We start from the raw sequence: 19,071 nt of genomic DNA, 5'->3' as shown, positions 1-19,071 counted from the left end.
AAGAACAACATTGAAAGTGATTGCAACTTTGGGAGCACATATTTATAAATATTGAAGACTGTAAGCAAACATATGAAAGAAGGACACTGAGACACTTAGAGTGGACAAATTAATATTTTTTAGAGGATAAACATTATGCAAATTAAAAATCTTCAGATTAGAATATTGAGAATTCCTGAACTGCCACATCACATGATAACCATTGAAGTCCATGGGAAGTGAAACTAGCAATATTTCCTTGCCTTTTTCGAGGCTAATAGGCTAAGATTATGTTAAAAAGAGCATTGAGAACTGGGCAGTGCCAGAGGGGATATGTATTTATGCAAATAAAAATAGAAATACCATTCAGCTAGGAGACAGTCTTATCAGCAACTTGAAGTGATAGTAAACTAGTTTGCAAAGAAAAAAGTTTCCTGCTGCAAGGTAATATCATAATGTGCATAGCATACTAGCACAGTATCAAAGGCTTATCTTAGAACAAAGCCGTCCACCAGCATGCTGTCACTGCTGCAGAAGGCTTCCATCTTCACCTGGTCTGCCTTCCGGGGTTCCTGTGCTGTGGCTGCTTGGTTGGCTGAGCCACCGATGACGTCACTCCTGCTCATGTGCACGGGGTTCAGCCACAGCACACAGCTCTGAAGGAAAGGCATGGGTATGCCCAGGGGTGGACTGACCATTTGGAAACTCGTGCACTGCCCGAGGTCCCGGGATCAGTAGGGGGCCCCATGAGATGCCCCTGGTACCTTTTTCATAGGCTTTTTTGAGTTTGGGCAAGGACACAGGGGCCCCATGATCCCCTATTGCCCGGGGGCCCCATGAGTTGTCAGTCCACCCCTGGGTATGCCTTTTTTTCAGAGCGCATGCACCGGTATTGTCACCAGCTGCTGCTCCATAGAATATCTCCTAACGGTGAGATATTCATTTAACCTACAGTTAAGCTTTATTATAAGCTTACCTGTAGGTAAAAAAATAAAATGTGACTTTACTACCACATTAAATATTAAATATACAACCATGCTTTAAATAACATGCTTGTGGAATGCTTAAAAACTTAATGTGATGTTATAGAATAACACAATGCAGTCCTTTAAAAGTGAAAAAAACAGTTTGGGCTTTCCCATAAAATTCCAACCAGGCCCTTATCCAGGAATGTGGACTGAACCAAAGCAGGCCAAAAGCCTTTCAACATTGAAGGGGTAACTTGCAAGGGGCAGTTCCTCAAAAAAACATGGGGGGCTGTAAGATGGTCTTCTAGAAGTATGGAGTTTGTAATAGTGGACCCCCAGATATCCACATCCTTCTAGAGGAATGAGTAGAGACGTAGTCCTGCCACTATATGACAGAACCCTGGTTGTTTCTGTAATGTAAGCAACAGAGTCGGGCATTTTAAATGATGTCACGACCATATTTGTTCAATGATGTCTCTCGGGATACCCAGTTGGTGAGCTGGGGATTTGTGCCATTTGAGCCAAATAGTTTTCCCATCAAACAGGAGGGATTTGGCCTGAACCCATTTGTGTTGGTGGACCAAAATCCCAATGCTTGTGACCACAATTTTATCTTTTTTATTTATTTCAGGTACTTATATAGTGCTCTCAATTTATGCAGTGCTTTACATATATTTTGTACATTCACATCAATCCCTAACCCTCAAGGGGTATACAATCTAAGGTCCCCAACTTGAATGCACATTCCAGGGCCAATTTAGAAAGGATCCAATTAACCTTCCAGCATGTCTTTGGAGTGTGGGAGGAAACCCACACAGGCACAGGGAGAACATGCAAACTCTAGGGAGGTGGTGCCATGGTTGGGATTTGAACCAATGACCCTAGTACTGCCAGGTGCACGAACTAACCATTTAGCCACGGCTTTTAGGTGTTTTTTACCATCTATATGCGTATTTTCTATAGAGGTGAAGGATATTTGAAAGGAAGGATGGATAAGCCAGAAGATCGACTTTAATGCGAATCTGTAATGTCAGAAATATGGAAGCTGCTAACTTCAACTTTGATGACTTTGGTCACCTTATTTGAGTTCCCTGGCATTTTAGTATGCATATCATAATTACAATATGTTCATTTATAGTCAGCACATGCACTGCTTCTCACATGCACATGGCTGAGAATACAGCAGCAGTTTAACACACTAGGCTTCTTAAAACCACAAAGAGATTTCTCTGGGAACTTTGAACCAACTCACACCATGTAAATGTGATCTCACTTTGATGGATCTTGACAGCAGTGCTGATGATACCTCATCTTCATAACCTAGCCAGAAAAATAAGCTGGTTGCCTATCTCTCTTTACACCTCAGCTACAGTATCTTTCTGTTCATAATTACCAGAGAAAGAAAAACAATGCAAAGGGGATTTATCTGCATAATGAAGACTCATTGATATTCATCTCAGATATCTAAATATTGGAATTATGTTAATCCCCTTACATGAAAATAACTCTGTTAATCAGTTTTTAATATGCTGTCAGCATTAAAGGGTACCTGTTATGTATACCCAGTAGTCTCAGTCTTGTTGTAGAGTAAAATACTTTTTTCACTAACTTTTTCTAAACTTGCCCACAACTACAAATCAACATTAGTGCCGAGCTTGGAACACTTGTCAATCAGTTGTTTTAGACCTGAGAAGGTGAAATGAGCAATGAATTTTGACATACTTGATTTTACTGGTGAAATGACCACAATTGCATTGACCATAATTTCACCAACATTTTCCTCTAATTTAAGGTCAAGAGGAGATACCAAATAGAAATGATGGGATAAAAGGAAAGAAGGAAGGAAGGAAGGAAGGAAGGAAGGAAGGAAGGAAGGAAGGAAGGAAGGAAGGAAGGAAGGAGAAAAACCACCGGGAAGAAAGGCAAGAAAGAAAGTACAGCGGAAGGAAAGGAATAGTCAGAAAAATAGGTAGGGAGGAAGGAAAGAAAGAAAGTAAAGTCAGGAGAAAGAAAGAAAGAAAGAGAAAAGAAAGAAAGAAAGAAAGAAAGAAAAGAAGAGGAAGGAAAGAAGGAAGGAAGGAAGGAAGGAGGGAAGGAAGGAGGAAAACCACTGGGAAGAAAGGCAAGAAAGAAAGTACAGCAGAAGGAAGGGAATAGTCAGAAAAATAGGTAGGGAGGAAGGAAAGAAAGAAAGTAAAGTCAGGAGAAAGAAAGAAAGAAAAAGAGAAAGAAAGAAAAAGAAAGACAGAAAGAAAGAGAAAGGAAGGAAGGAAGGAAGGAAGGAAGGAAGGAAGGAAGGAAGGAAGAAAACCACCGGGAAGAAAGGCAAGAAAGAAAGTACAGTGGAAGGAAGGGAATAGTCAGAAAAATAGGTAGGGAGGAAGGAAAGAAAGAAAGTAAAGTCAGGAGAAAGAAAGAAAGAAAGAAAGAAAGAAAGAAAGAAAGAAAGAAAGAAAGAAAGAAAGAAAGAAAGAAAGAAAGGAAGGAAAAACAGGGAAGAAAGGCAAGAAAGAAGGTAGACAGGAAGAAAAGAATGAAAAAGGCAAAAGAAAAGGTAGGAAGGGAAAAGAAAGATGAAAGATGGGGAGAAGAGAGGAAGGAAGAAAAAAAAAAAAAAGGCAAAACATGTAGGGAAGGAGGAAGGAAGAAAAGAAGATAGCAAGGGAGGACAGAAAACGGGGGAAAAAGGAAGGATGGAGGGTTGGAAGAAAGAAATGGATTCAGGTTTATTAACACTGCTTTCAAAGTAAACAGCAGTACATATAGCACATTTGTCATTCAGGGGAACTGATGCCCTCCAGCAGTCTGGGAACCAAACAGTGGAGCAAGCCCTGAGAGTCAGCAGCAGATCGGTCATGATTTGACTTGTCCTTCCCCAATATCTGAACAGAAAAACTGTGTATATATCATATTATCATCCCATATTATACAGTTGTTTTCCTTTTTGAGAAGTATAGTACATTTTTGCAGCTGAGGTGCTTGGGTGCTTCCATTAACCCTACTTACCATAAGAAGCATGCATCAGATCTATCAGACTTGGTAAAATCTATTGTAAGTCAAAGGGAATATTGGAAGATAATTGTCTGTGTCCTGGAAATAATTCTATCTGATACATATCCCACTGTTTATTTGTACAAGAGATTCTCTAGAAGAAACATTTTGGTAAGTCACGGGAAGGACCTTCCTTGCTGTCAGCCATGATGGATGAGAGCATTTCCAGTGAGCAAGCGGCCATGCTTCACAGCACTATTAAGGTTTTTTGGGAAGTAAACATAAAAGATCAAATCATTTAAAAAAAGAAAATGGTGATAGGACTGTCCGAAAACATCACATGATATTGATATAGTGGCTTTGTGTGCCCTTCCTGAAGTGAAGCCTTTATCATCAGAAAATCTGAAGCATGCTATTGAAATATGCAGTTTTATGATGTATTCTAGTTTTAAAGGGCCTCCCTACAATGCTGCCATTCTGGCTTTGGTAACTAGGGATAAGGGGAAAAGAAAAGAAAAAAGAAAAGGAAAAGAAAGGGAATATAAGGGAAGGGTCCAAGCCCGTGACTGGTCCTTGACCAAGCTGTATTGCTTTAAGTACAAAAGGGAAAAAGCGGGGTCAGGTGTCGGACATACTGGCAGGAGTGTCTGGATCAAATTTAGCAGTCTTCATTCACTTCTAATTTGACAGTTAAGGTTTATCCTGAAGTTTCCCACACACTAAAGACCACTCCCTAACCCCCTTTTGCTAAATACCGAAGCAATTAAAAAAAAAAAACTCACCTAAATGCCCATGGTTCATGGTCATGACATAAAGGGGGTTGTTTACTAAAACTGCAAATTGCATGGTGCAAAATCTGGCAAAGCTCTGCATAGAAACCAATCAGCTTCAAGGTTTTATTGTAAAAGCTTAATTGAACAAGGTAAAGTTAAAACTTGATAGGTTGCCGCAGATTGTGAGTGCTCCAGTTTTAGTAAATCCCCTCCAAAATGCCCTGAATGTTCTTTCCTGGTGATATGGACAATTCCTATTGCAGCCTTTCTCAATCTTTTTAACATGAAGGAATCCTTGCAATAACCTTCCAGTCTCACATAACCCCTACTGATAATCACTATATCTACAGCTTACTGTCCATTAGTATGATGGTAAGTGGGAAGAATGTTCCTTAACCTTGTGGTCATTGGGAAGAATCCCCCCTTACAGATATCTAAGATCATTGTTGTCAGTGGGAATTTAACTAAGAGGCAGAAATTCGCCCTGTGGGTGGAGCGAAATGCGTTGACACACTTCCGGTCCGCCGTCATTCTGGTTAACGTCACTTCCGGTGTTTGGAACGCACGCCGGCTTATGCGGTTCAAGCGGCCATCTTGGAGGTGGAAAGCTGTTCATCCTCTGCAGTGACTACAGAAGCGTGAGATCCCTATATCTACATTCTGGAAATTTGTTATCTTGAAGCCATTGAGGCTATTAAACAAGGCTTTTAATTTTATTTAAACATGTGAGTGGCCTTATTCTATCTTTACATATTCTATATGGAGTGGCAGTATTACACTATGTAGTTTTTTTCTCTGCACACTATTGAGGAATCCATGGAGGAATAGAGTGGAGACGATTGCTATACCTAAGCAGGGTGAAGAAGGAGATCTGAGTTCCTTTGGAGGGGTTATAGGATCCCTTATATCCTATAAGGCTCACTACTCACCTCCATCTGGTGAGTGTGGTCAACATTATTTCTCACGAGGTGGATAGGTGGAAGCACATTTGGAATATTTTTGATTTTTTTATTGGTTTTGATGGTAATAAGGACTTATATATATATTTTTTTTTTCACGGACACTTATTATGAATTTAGTGTTTATTTATTTGTGTTATTTTAATTTTAGATTTTGCGCTGTTTTTGTGTTGTTTATAAGAGGCAGAAATTGCTCACAGCTCATGGAACCCCCTACCTGCTTTTCAAGGACCCTAGGATTCCACATAACCCTGGTTGAACAAGGTTGCCCTATTGAGTCTATCGGTAGAGACCTCACAGGGCCCTGAAGTCTCAATCCCTGTTGATGTCATAATGAATGAGGTCAACAAATCTGGTAAAAGTCCCGACTGCAATAACGGATCACTTGTCTTCATTCCCATAGGAGGCACCTGGGAAGGTCATACAAGTAAGTAAAAAACCTTATTAGAGGGATAAAAAAACATTGTGAATGGGTGGGAGGGATGGGTAGGACACATTTGAGGGGTTAAGTAAAAGAGCTAAAGCAACTCAATACTAAGATTCTTCTTCTTTTAATTATTAATCAAGGAATGACTGAATTCCAGATCTCCATATCAGCTTGAATATCCCATTATTCTCTGTACATAAATGATCCACCCATCTCCAATACAGTCTAGTTTGCTTATCACTAGATATACATGTGTCAGTCAATACCTTGTTGCACAGTGAGTGACAGTTCTCCTTTCCCAGGCCATTCTTCAACAAACATCGTCTCAGTATTGTTTTCTCTTGCACAATGTTTAACCTGAGCGATTTTCTCGAATTACTAGACTATTGTCCCAAGCCGGAAGAAGAATAAACACACTCTTTCATAAAAGGAGATCTCTTCAAACCGGCAGTATTATCTTAGTCCCAGGGGCAGACTTTACTTTGCCGACCATGACAGCTTCATCACAGTTCTCAAATTGCATTTTTTTTTTCCTGTACCGCAGTTACTGCCTGCCTCTAATTGGAATGCGGATACCTTCGGCTCAGCGCTGGGGAACTCTCGCAGAAAAAGTTGACGCACCTGACCCCTCTAGAGAAAGTTTTTCTTTTGGAAAGCCTTTGTTTTCAAAGGTAGAATATGATGGTAAGCCAGGGAAGTGCAGAGCAGCTTGTACAGAACAGCCGTGTCTACCCTCTGCCCTTATTAGTTTCAAGAAAAGAAAAGAGACAAACAAAAACTAACATCTATAGTTTTTTATTGTTTTTATTATAGCTGGTAGCAATAAAGAAAAAGTGATTGTCTCTACTCCAGTGGTCAGCTGGAGTACTTCCCTTCTTCCTCCATTTGCCCTTCATAATGTCAACCTGAACTAAAAAGAAAAGATTTGCTGTCATACAACGAGCATCTAGAAATATTACTTATTGTATACCTAAGCAGTATCCTGATTATTTACATTTTGTTCTCATTTACTCCTAAACAAAAGTGCTCTTCATGTGTCCAGTCACTGCTCTGCCTTGAGCCCTATGGCTGTATATCTGCAGTAAGAGATCATCTAAGTAAGTGGTTCTCAAAAACTGTGCCATAGCCCAATGCTGGGCCATGGCCTCCCCACTTCTAGACCTCCAGCCAGCTGGAGGTCCCTTACCCCCTCCCCAGTACCTACTGTGACGGACGCAGCGTCAGACCCCCAGTCCTTCTCACCAACTCGTGACCGAAGGACTAGCCAATCTAAAACCGTGCTGTCACGTGCGTAACAATGCCACTCTCAGCTGCACCCTGCACAAAGATTTTCCAGCTAATGGACCACAATCTATGTACTGCAGCCTGAGAGCGATTGTTACTGGGTCAGGTTAATTACGCAATTAACCCTTAACACTGCCACCACCGCCTTTTTGTATGGAGAAGGAGGAAACTCGCCAATCTTAGCAGTAATACTATGATGTTTGAATAAGCGTCTGTATACACACTGTCACCGCAGGCAGATGTATGCAGAAGTTTTTAAAAACACACAGTAGCGCTCTTCAGAGACAGGGATTCTTAGTTTGCATTAAAGAGCTTTAGAAACAGTTCAACACTTTTCAGAAAATAGGATTTATTACTAAAAAGGGTCAAAATGGTGCAATAAAAATATTTACAGAAAAAGATGTAGCCAATATATATATAGTATATAAATACAGAGAGCAATACCACAACAGAGAGATAACTGAAAGAAGTTTAGAGAGGTAGAGTACTTGCTGTCAGCCTTGGTTTAAGCAGATCAAGGTCCTGAACAAAAGGGTCCTGTTCTCCCAAGTTGGTTTCTGATGTTAAAAAGGGAGAATTCTTCAACTTATCTCGCTCAGGCCTGACAGCCTATTTTCTAGTCCACCAGCAGGGTGTCTCCTTAAAGCAGAGAACCAATCGCCTCATTTGGGGAGGGTGTTTAGGCGGGGAACTCTTTGCTATGACCAAATCCCTCACACATTTATACCAAGGTCAATAATCTTCCATAGGTACATGCAGCATCCTATCCACTGGTAGGATAATATGCAGAACAATATTCTAAACGTCCAGACATCACATATAACATATCTACCTGTGACGGTTAAAGAAATATTGCTTTCTGCTCTCTGGTAGACATAATCTAGGGATGTAAGATATCAGGCGACTCGCATTAAACTGAGCTATCCGAATATATGCTTTGTTCGATTGTATGTATTCCCTATTTTAAGTTATGAAAAGTGGTTTTTAAATGGGATGTATGTTTTACAGCTATCTCGGAATGTCTTTCATGTCCAGTGAAGGACTGGTTTATAGCTTTACGATCATCTCCAAGCAAGAGTCTCACAGACATACTGGGCCCAGGCTAATTGGGGTTTATAACCATGATGCTATCCAGCTGTGACTGATGTCTTGTGACCTCAGCATACACACAGACCACATTCCTGAGGGAGGGGGATTGGAGGGAGAGAGAATGATACAAGATGGAGGATCTTTAGCAAGATGGATGACCACGTCCATCTCTGTACGTACAATTGCTACACCTACCAGTTCTCATAGTGCTCCCCAACCTCCCATAGTGGCCCACAATAGTGAGACTCTGAGGAAGAGGGGATCCCCCTCAAAACACGTCAGCCATTTTTGAGCATCCTCTTGCATGTGGAACTCGCACAGTATTCCAGACTATTGACTCATGTCAGATATGATATGCCTGTGTCTGCTTGGCGTTTGTGAGTATATATCTGCTACTTTTTATAAATAAAAGTTGTATTGATGTAATGAGCAAAACTTCTCATTCTTTTTGCTCACAATACCCCCATGAGCCCTGAGAGCCTTCAGCTTCAACAGTGCCACCCAACATGCTAAAGGGCTGTAAGCATCCAAAAATACCCCCTTCTAGAGTCTCTAGCCCTCCATAGTGTTCCCAACCTCTAACAGTGTACCACAGTGCCCCCCAACTTCCTACAGTGGTCCCAAGAAGGCTCCATAAATGAAGCCTAGTGGTAATCTTTACTCTTGATAAAGTGATTAGCTGAAATACATAGATTAGTTCTTTCTATGCCCCCTTTTTCTCCTCTATAATGCCAACATGAACTGAAAAAGTGAAGATTTTCTGTCAAATAGAGAACCTATAGAAATGTAAAAAGAGAAATTCAGGAAAAAAAAAATCTATGCTCACCTAGGTACTTCCTAGGTATACTCATCAATACGATGCTGCATCTATGCCTTGCCACTTGTAAGACTGAGAACTGAGCCACTGATTGTCAGCCATGAGCAGAGAGCCAGTGATTGTCAGCCATGGAGCTGTGGAGGGGACAGGAGCTGCTGGCTTAGGCTCTCAGCGGTGCACTGAAAGGCTGAGCAAGCTGCTGGTCCAGGAACTTGGCTGGATCCTGCCATTAAAGCCATGATCTCTCCCAAGTCTGCACTGGCTCTGTGATGTGGGCAGAAAACAGGTCACAGGAGTACAGAATGAAGTTCACTCTTGTGATCCCCAGAAGAAGCAGGGCCCAAAGAGCTCTCCTTTAAATATGCCTAGTCAGTACTCTGATAATTTAACTTTTGTTTTTAATTCCCCTAAAAAATAACATTGTTTTGCCTGTGCCTAGACACTCCTGTGCCTCGGGACTCATGAATGTATATCTGACGTGTGAGATCATATAAGGCGCTGCTACTTCTGCTACTTGACTGATAGTCTCACCAGATTTGGCCTGAGACTTGATGATGCCAATACTGTGCTGCTTACTGTTCATCTTGCTGTAGAGAAAGCTGTATCTGAGGACCTACAGTGCAAGGATTTCCCTGCTTCCTCTAATCTATCCACTTCATCTATTCTGTGGATCTATGCTTCCTGCGCCTCTCCTGCTTCTTCTTCTTCATTCATAAATACAGAATTTCATTATATATATATATATTTACAATTATTAACAATAACAGTTGTTGGATCAAAAAAAAAAGTATTTAGCTCCTACTTATAATCAACCTGAGCTTTGAACATTTTAATCCTTTTCATTGCTTAACTCTAAAAATGAACCTAGATATTTTTGTGATCCTCTATACACAAAGAATTTTATAATTAACAAAATGTCTCCATGGAATGAGGTTCACTCCCTTGTTCACTATTCCCATGGCAGAACCATAGTCTGAAGAAGAAAATAAATGACATGAAAACAGTTTTGAGGTAAAATAAATGTTTTATTCCCTATGATTAAAAATTAGGTAAGTAATATACACCTTAAAATAAAAATGAAATAATTATTTTATACAAATAAATACAAAATTAAGTCTTATATTAAAAATGTATAAAAAATGCAATGAAATTGCAAAATTGACCAAAAACATTACCCTTTCAGGTGTCAGGAGCAGGGTCCGGACAAGGGGTGGGCAGTAGGGGCAGCTGCCCTGGGTATTGTGGTATCATGTAAGGTTGGAGGGCACCATGAGGAGATTGGGGGGAGGATATTTGTGTTGGGAGGGGGAATTGGGGGGCAGCAGGAGGTAATAATCATTCTACGAGGGGAAATTTGGGGAGGTGTGCTAGGAGTGGTGATTTGGGGGGATTTGTGTTGGGAGGGGGGATGGGGGAAGATGATTTTTCCTAGCAGGTTAGATTTGGGAAATGTGTGCTAGAAAAGGTGATATGGTGGGGGGGGGGGAGTTTTTTGTTCTAGGAGGGGAATTATTTTTGAGGGGGGATTGGTGCTAAAATGGGGTATTGGGGGGGGGGAAATTGTGTTGGTAGGGGGATTTAAAGTAGGAGGGTTGTACTCAGAGGGGAAATTTGGGGGTTAGAGGATTTGTGCTAAAAATGGGGAACATTTTGTGGGCTGAGCTGGGGGGATGGAGGGGGGGGCAAAGATTTTTCCTGGTAGGGGGGATTTCAACAGGGGGTCAGCTTTGTACTGGGAGGAGAGGGGATTTATGCTTGGGGGTAATCATTCAAATTAGTGCTTGATTTTCTTTGGGGGGTTGCCGATATATAATGCTTAAACATCTCGGAGGGGGGAGGCATATTCGCCCTGAGCCCTAGATGACCTTGTCCCAGCACTGGTCAGAAGCTACTCAATAAATGCCCAAGGGTAAAGGTACTCTTTAATCTAGGGTCAAAAGTCAGAAGAGAGGTGACCATGCTCCTCCATTCACACCTGGAATGCTACTTCAGCAGCTGTGCCTAACACAGCAGTCCTGGCCTGGCCACTAACCCACAGGGTGTCAACTTTAGTTCCTGCACTTGCAGTACTTCCATTGTGCACTGACTGGTTGGAAATGCTTCCCATTTCTGGGCAAAACCCACCTGTCCCCAATCAGTCTCCTTCCTTGGGATTCCTGTTCCGATCCTTTCTCAACCCTGGCAGGGTCTACCCGTGCCACTTACTGTAATTTCACAGTGACTAACAGTGCTCATTTCTCTTCTGTTCACAGTTGTGGACTTTGGTGTCCATTTTTGAACCAGCAGTAATAGATCGCTGCTCAGTTCTCCAGCATTCTCGGAGAACACAGTTCTCCTGTGAATGCCTTTTATGAAGCAGTTCTCCAAACGAAGGGAGAACGGTCTCCAAACTCTGGCGAACGGTCTCCAAATGCTGGAGAACAGTCTCCAAATGCTGGAAAACGGCTCATTTTACTATAATCTCGTAAGATTACAGTAAAAGATCAGTTTACTAAGCAGAGGTAAATTATCTCTGCTTAGTTTGCGGTTCCTCCGATTCTCCAGCTCTGGGCTGGAGAATCTGGAGGGAGAACACAGATCTCCAGTGAAGAGCTGAACAGTTCTCCACTGATCTCCTGAGTGTCATAAACTGTAAATGACCAGAGAATAGCTGCGATCCTCTGAATTGCAGCTATTCTCTGTGTCATAAACGGACACCTTTATCTGCTGATTATGGTGCAGCTAGCCCAGTGAAGGTGGATTTTCTGCCAGTGTCATATTATCTTTATTAAGTTGCTAACAATTTTAGTGATTGTTAAATTGGGACTATAAGCAAAGGTGACTCTTCCTTTTTTATTTTTTATTTACTAGTGAAATATTATTCTTAGAGTGGAACTCCACCTAAAAAGGGAGGTTCTGCTCCCCCAGTCCTTTTTTTTTTTTTACAAAAATAGGTACCTAGAATAAGGTACCTTCTCCCACTTCCACTTCTGGAAATTCTCAAAAAAGACTGAAGAACCTCTTTAAAATTCTGAATTATGTGGGTACTGTTTGAAATAGAACCCCAAATACCACAATAGCAAAAAGGTAGGATGAAGCATCCTTTGTCTACACTAGCATGTTATTACACAAGAGAGACCCATTCAAGATATCCCGTCTTGCTTTTTAGGGCTCCCATCTTGAGTTACTGAAGCTAGAAATTGTGTTTCCCCAGTGGACTGACCAATTTTGTCCAGAAAAAAATTAATAATGACTATACTACTGACGATGAGTGACAGGTACTCTCCATCCAGCTCCACTAAATGGATTTGCAGCAATAAGTTCTGGCCTGTATCTGCTCTTTGCACCTTGTTTTTAAACAAACCTAAACCTGTCAGACCATAGGGCATGAAGTGTGGACAGAGGTTAATAATTTTCTCTTCTTGCTTCAATCTGAACTCTGTCACTTCCATAACATCTCTGTCACTGAACAGGGAAATGGAGTGACCTATCATGCCATTGGGTCCTTATTGAAAAACTTAGCAGTTCAGGTGGTTCCCAAAGCTGATTCAACCTCATGTTCCTCCAAGAAGATAAACTGAAACACGTGGCCAGGAGAAGGTGATTGCAAGGTTGGTTACTTTATACTTACACCATTCCATTCAGTGGCATCACTCTTATTGATATACCCTTTGTTACAGCCTTTAATATTCTTTAATATTTGTACAGTAACCTGCCTGGACATTGACAGATGGCTTGGTCTGCTCTCAACAAAAATACCTAAATAATTACAAAGTATTTTGGGGAAAGGTTTTATTACTTTTTTTATTGGTACTCTTTCACATTTTTTGGATGAAGTTATACTTCAAGTTTTGTTGATGGCACAAATGATGTAAAATTATTGTTATTATTATTATTATTAAAGCCTCATGTATTTTTATAGGTAAAGTTGATCCAGAGAATATCCGATAGCCTCTCGGGGGATCAGGAAGGAATTTTTTTCCCAGCAGGAGCAAATTGGATCATGCTTTGCTGCTTTTTTTTTGCCTTCTTCTAGATCAACTGTGGGTGTAGGATTATAACTTTTTTTTTTTTTATATGGTTGCACTGGATGGACTTTTGTCTTTTTTCCAGCCAGACTAACTATGTAACTATGTAAAAAGAAAAAAAAAATGCACGCTCCAAAGATGCAATCAGGCAGTACGAATCCCAGCCATGGCACCTCCTGCCTGGAGTTTGCATTTTCTCCATGTGCCTGCGTGGGTTTCCACCGGGTACTCCGGTTTCCTCCCATACTCCAAAGACATGCTGGTAGGTTAATTGGCTCCTGTCTAAATTGTCCCTAGTATTTGTATGTATGAATGTAAGTTAGGGACCTTAGATTGTACACCCCTTGAGGGTTAGGGACCTTAGATTGTACACCCCTTGAGGGTTAGGGACTGATGTGAATGTACAATATATGTGTAAAGCGCTGCGTAAATTGCGGCGCTATATAAGTACCTGAAATAAATAAAATAAATAAAACCAAACAGAATTTACTCAGATATTGCATCTATTGATGTGAAGTGCTAAAAAGAATAATGTGAAAAAATATATTACAAATTTACAAACTGCAAGAATTGTCCAATATGCACCCTTTGTATAAGGTGCTTATGCGGTTGTCCCTGATGACGTCTTTGTGATGAAACCGGTAAGGCGGAGCTTTAAGATCTTGTTGAAACACTGTCAGAGTCTTGTGACTAGGATTGCACATTAGCTTAGCCTCTTATTCGAGTCCTGTGGCGATTGGAGAATGTGAATGCAATATGTCTGTGATTGTCTTTATTAGTAAATGAAGCAGTGAGCACTACGGTATATATCCTCTATTTTATCTTCTTTGAGCCTGGTTCATGTGAAAGGCTGAGATTGACCTTTTCCACCACAAATCCTGTGATTACATGCTGGGGGCAGGGGTGGACTGACAACTCATGGGGCCCCGGGGAAATAGGGGATCATGGGGCCCCTGTGTCCTTGCCCAAACTCAAAAAAGCCTATGAAAAAGGTACCAGGGGCATCTCATGGGGCCCCTTACTGACCCAGGGGCCTTGGGCAGTGCCCGAGTTTCCAAATGGTCAGTCTGCCCCTGGCTGGGGGTCCAGTCTGGAGAGGTATCTGTTCCTGCTTGAGGTGTTTGATGTGGAGAATGAATACCTGGTTTTTAGTATAAAACTATCTGAGCTTTGTGATGAAGGTCTGATATTAAAGCTGGGAGCCCACTCAGGAGGGAAGGTGAGGGGTCCACATGGACATCTATTAAGCATTTTGTCTACACAAGGGATTATAGGATGTTTTGCACTTTTAATTTTTTGCACTGTTTATTCCATTTATTGTTCAGTAACCTTATACAAACAAATGATGTATATTGAACTGTTCTTGGACTTTGTATTTTTACACTACTGGTATATTTTTTACAATCATCTTTTTAGCAATTTAGATGCGCTACATTAAGTAATTTATATGTGTTATTATCTTTAGCGTAGGTATGTTTTAGTTGAAAACTCAACTTTATAGTGACATATTACAGAAGGATCATGACAAAATGGCAACATTCATTCTATGAACACTTCTAGTTTATTATAATGAGAAAGTGAGCTTATATATGCAAAATGATGCAAGAGTCATGTGACAACAGCATAAGCATTATATTAGTCTTTGATTGGTCATTTCCACACGAAAACAATCTCCGTCATGGTATAGGTGTGATCTTCATCCAAGTCTTATCTTATAGAAAGAAAAACATTCCTTTGTCTTAAGTTGGCACGATTGGAGGGGGTCGGTGCGTGTGAGCAAACATTTCTTAAGCAAGGATTTCTTAAAGTACCACAAAGCCCAGCAGGCAGAAAATATTCACACAACATATGTATTCATACTAAACATTTATAAATATGAAGAAAGAAATAGTATTAAAGTATAAAAGTAAATATGTATAAAAATGTGTAGAAAAACGTATATATATATATATATATATATATATATATATATGTATATTCAATAGGAAACCAAATAGGCATTTTACCATATCCATCACAAAACCACAATGAGAAACCAGCATAACAAGAGGTCAGTGTCCTTTATTCTCTCTTTCTAAGACCAGTTGGCTGTTGTGGCACACCTTCTTCATGCCATCGTTCTTCTAAAATCTCAGTTATAGTCCCCTTTTACTAATGGCGGCATAATTAAGTCACCACTGGCTGTAGTGGGAAGTCCCAGGATTCTCAGTCTCCCCATGTGTCCCAGCTGAGCAGCATACAACAATGTGGGTCTTTTCAAGGGTTGGCTACAGACTGGCCCACATTCACACCCATTGACGTGGCTGCAGTGGGAGGACCCAGGATTTCCAGTCTCCCAATGTGTCTCAGCTGAGCAGAATGCAACAATGTTGGCCTTTTCAAGGGTCGGCTACAAACTGATCCACATTCACACTCATTGAGATGGCTTCAGATCCTATTGCATTATGGGAATTGTAATTTTTTTCCATTGAGCCCATTAAAGTGGCATTGGAGATTCTCTAATATGTCCTCCATATAGGCCGGGCACAGTTGCAGTTTCTCATGCATGGTGTTGACTTGGCCAACTTTTACATTTTCACAAAGAAACTAGGTAACTTCGAAGAATAGAAAGTTCATGTTTGCAATGTGTTTATGAACAGGACGTAGGGGTCAAAATTAGTAACCTGCCCTAAGCTTCACTTATAGATTCATTAATAAAGAACTGCATTTTGTTTCTTTTGTATGTTTGCCTGAAGTTCAATTTAAATGTTTATTAATTCAGGGTTGTCAGCCATGATAATGGCATATCTCCTATACATTAAATGTAATTCAGCTGGCAAAAGCTGAAAAATAAAGCATTTGCTTTCAGTTCTGAACAACTGTGTAATTACAACCATCTCCTTTCCTGTGTCTCTGTACTCTTTGTATTTCCTATAAATACATTTCCTTTAAATTCCATTTATGATGTTCAGTAAGGTATACCGTTAGGTAATGCTTTTACTCCGTAACATTATTGTGGACATTTTCATCCATTCAAATTCATATATCATACCCTTAAAATAACATAATTTCTTAAAGGGAAAAATGTCCTTAGCACTGGTAAGTTGGAAGGATTTCACTTTCGGGTTGATTTACTAAAGGCAAATAGACTGGGCATTCTGCAAGTGCACTTGCTCCAGAGCTCAGTAAATGAGGTAACGCCAGGGGCAGACTGACAACTCATGGGGCCCCCGGGCAATAGGGGATCATGGGGCCCCTGTGTCCTTGCCCACACTCAAAAAAGCCTATGAAAAAGGTACATAGGGCATTTCATGGGGCCCCCTACTGACCCCAGGCCCTCGGGCAGTGCCCGAGTGCTCAAATGGTCAGTCCGCCCCTGGGTAACGGTTCCCTTTGCCAAGCAAACCTAATCACATGCAAGGAAAATAAATAAACAGCATTTTTGCTTGCACATGATTGGATGATGGAAGTCATAGAGCTTCTGCTCATTTACTAAGCTCTGGAGCAACTGCACTTGCAGAGTGCAATTGCACTTTGCAAAGTGCACAGTCTAATTCTCTTTAGTAAATCAACCCTTTTTTGGCACCTCAAGCATGTTGGCAGTCTACGCACTGACTACATCTTAATCCCATCCTAGATTGGAACCAACCCAAATCCAACACAGTGTAGGATGCAGTAGTTGAATCTTTTTCCTTGTGCTGTAGTTACTGGCTGTTTCTAATTGGAATGCGGAAACCTTCGACTCTGGAGAGCTAGAACCATTTAGGCACCTGACCTCTCTAGAGAATTTTTTTTTATTCCGAAATTCTTTGATTTCAAAGGTTGAATATGACCATAAAGTACAGGGCAGCTAGTGCAGAACAACTGTGTTTACCATCTGCTCTTATTAGTTTCAAGAAACAGAAAAAGACAAACAAAACCTAACATCTATAGTTAGAATTTAATTATTATATCAACAAACAATATAAAAAAGACCTTATACCTTTATTTGGGTAGCTGGATGGTTGAAGGACATTGATTAGTAGTAGGAAGCTACATGTTTTTTTTTCAATGGAAGGTGTCATCTATTCCTTGTCCACAAGATAGTGTTGGTGTGAACACTTTGGAATATAACATTGTGTAATTTTATTGTGTACTGAGATCCTGGCTTACCCAAAAAAAGGTTTGGCTATATTGGAATATATAAGAAGTGGTGGATCAGCATGGTGCCTGCACCCCAGAAGATGTCATGATAACGTCATGTTACCGGAAGTGACCCAGACTCTGGCACATAGTCTTTACTCCAGATAAAGTGGTCAGCTAGAGTACATAGACCAGTTCTTTCTACATCCCCCATTTTCCCTCCATAATGTCTACCTGAACTCAAAAAGTAAAGATTTATTGTACAAATCAGTGAGCATCTAGAAATGTTAATTATACCTCATCAGTATCCTGACAACTTACCCTTTGTATTTGTTTACTCCTAAAAATAATAGTGCTCTTCCTGTGTCTAGATACTGTTGTGCCTTAAGTCTTAAGCTTGTATATCTGCAGTGTGAAATCATCTAAGTCAGTAGTTCTCAACCACCAGGCCTTGGTCCACTGCCAAGCAGATGCCTCCCCTTTCCCAGGCCTCCAGCCAGCTGGAGATATCTTAACCTTTCACAGTGCTTCCTAGCTTCCATCATGCCCCCCAACCTCCCATAGTCACTTGCAGTGTCCCCAAAGCCTCCTGAGAGCCCTTAGCCTTAACTGTGTCCCTAACTTCTCACAGTGCCCCCAGCCTCCCACAGTGCCCCCAGCCTACTAAAATGTTCACAAGGCCCTCCAGAAACCTCATCCACTACAGGGCCACCATCTCTGCTGTAGAGTCCCCTAATCCAGCCTTTCTCAACCAGGGTGCCCAGGCACCATGGGGTGCCTTGAGGTTTCTTCAGAGGTGCCTTGGTAAAATGTCTAAAAATTGCAAAAACATGTATACAAGCCAGCAGGTGGACAAGCCTTCCTTTTAGTTAATATATCACCTCTAATGTTGGGTGTCCTACATGTGTGGCTGTTACTGTCTTATAAAAACTATTAGAATAGTTTTTTATGTTTTAGAATGGGGTGTCCTTTTAAAATCATGGACAGTCTTGGGGCACCCTATTTTATAATGGGGTGCCTCAAGACTGTCCATAACTTTAAAGGGTGCCTCAGGACTTTCCATACTTTTTAAAGGGTGCCTTGACTAAAAAAAAGATTGAGAAACACTGCAATAACCCACTCCATTACCTACCCCCTACAGTGATGCTCAGCCCCATTCAGAGCCTTCCAGAATTTCATGATTTGCATTCCCATATTTTATTGTGTTGGTTTAACTTTATTCTTTATTGTTGGAACATGGAAAGCTTTGGAAGAATTTACCGGTCTTTGGGCCGAAAAATGTTGAGAACCACTGATCTAAGTCATTGCTGCCTCTGCTACCTGACTGCTAGTCTCACCTGATTTGGAGGGAGTTTTTGTGATGTCACTTCTGTGTTGGTGAAATTAAAGGGTCAGCAACTCTGTGTCATGTGCTCATAGCCTCCCTAGCGGTCTGATTATGTCCATATTTCTGTGCTCAAAGCGGTACATTTTTTTGCATGGAAATATGTTGTTTTTTTATTGTAGGCCTGTAATTTTTAGGAATAACTCACTGAAATCTGTCCGAACAAGAGTCTGTTAAACATCCCGGGTATGATAAATTTGAAACACGAAATCATAAATTATAATTTAATAAATAATCATAAAAAATAATATAATAATAATAAATTTAATTCAATAATATAATCAAACCAAAA

This window comes from Staurois parvus, unplaced genomic scaffold, assembly GCF_062004578.1.
Source record: "Staurois parvus isolate SC_StPar_1 unplaced genomic scaffold, SC_StPar_1.0 ptg000184l, whole genome shotgun sequence".
NCBI lineage: Eukaryota > Metazoa > Chordata > Amphibia > Anura > Ranidae > Staurois > Staurois parvus.
Note: the sequence above shows the minus strand (reverse complement) of the source record.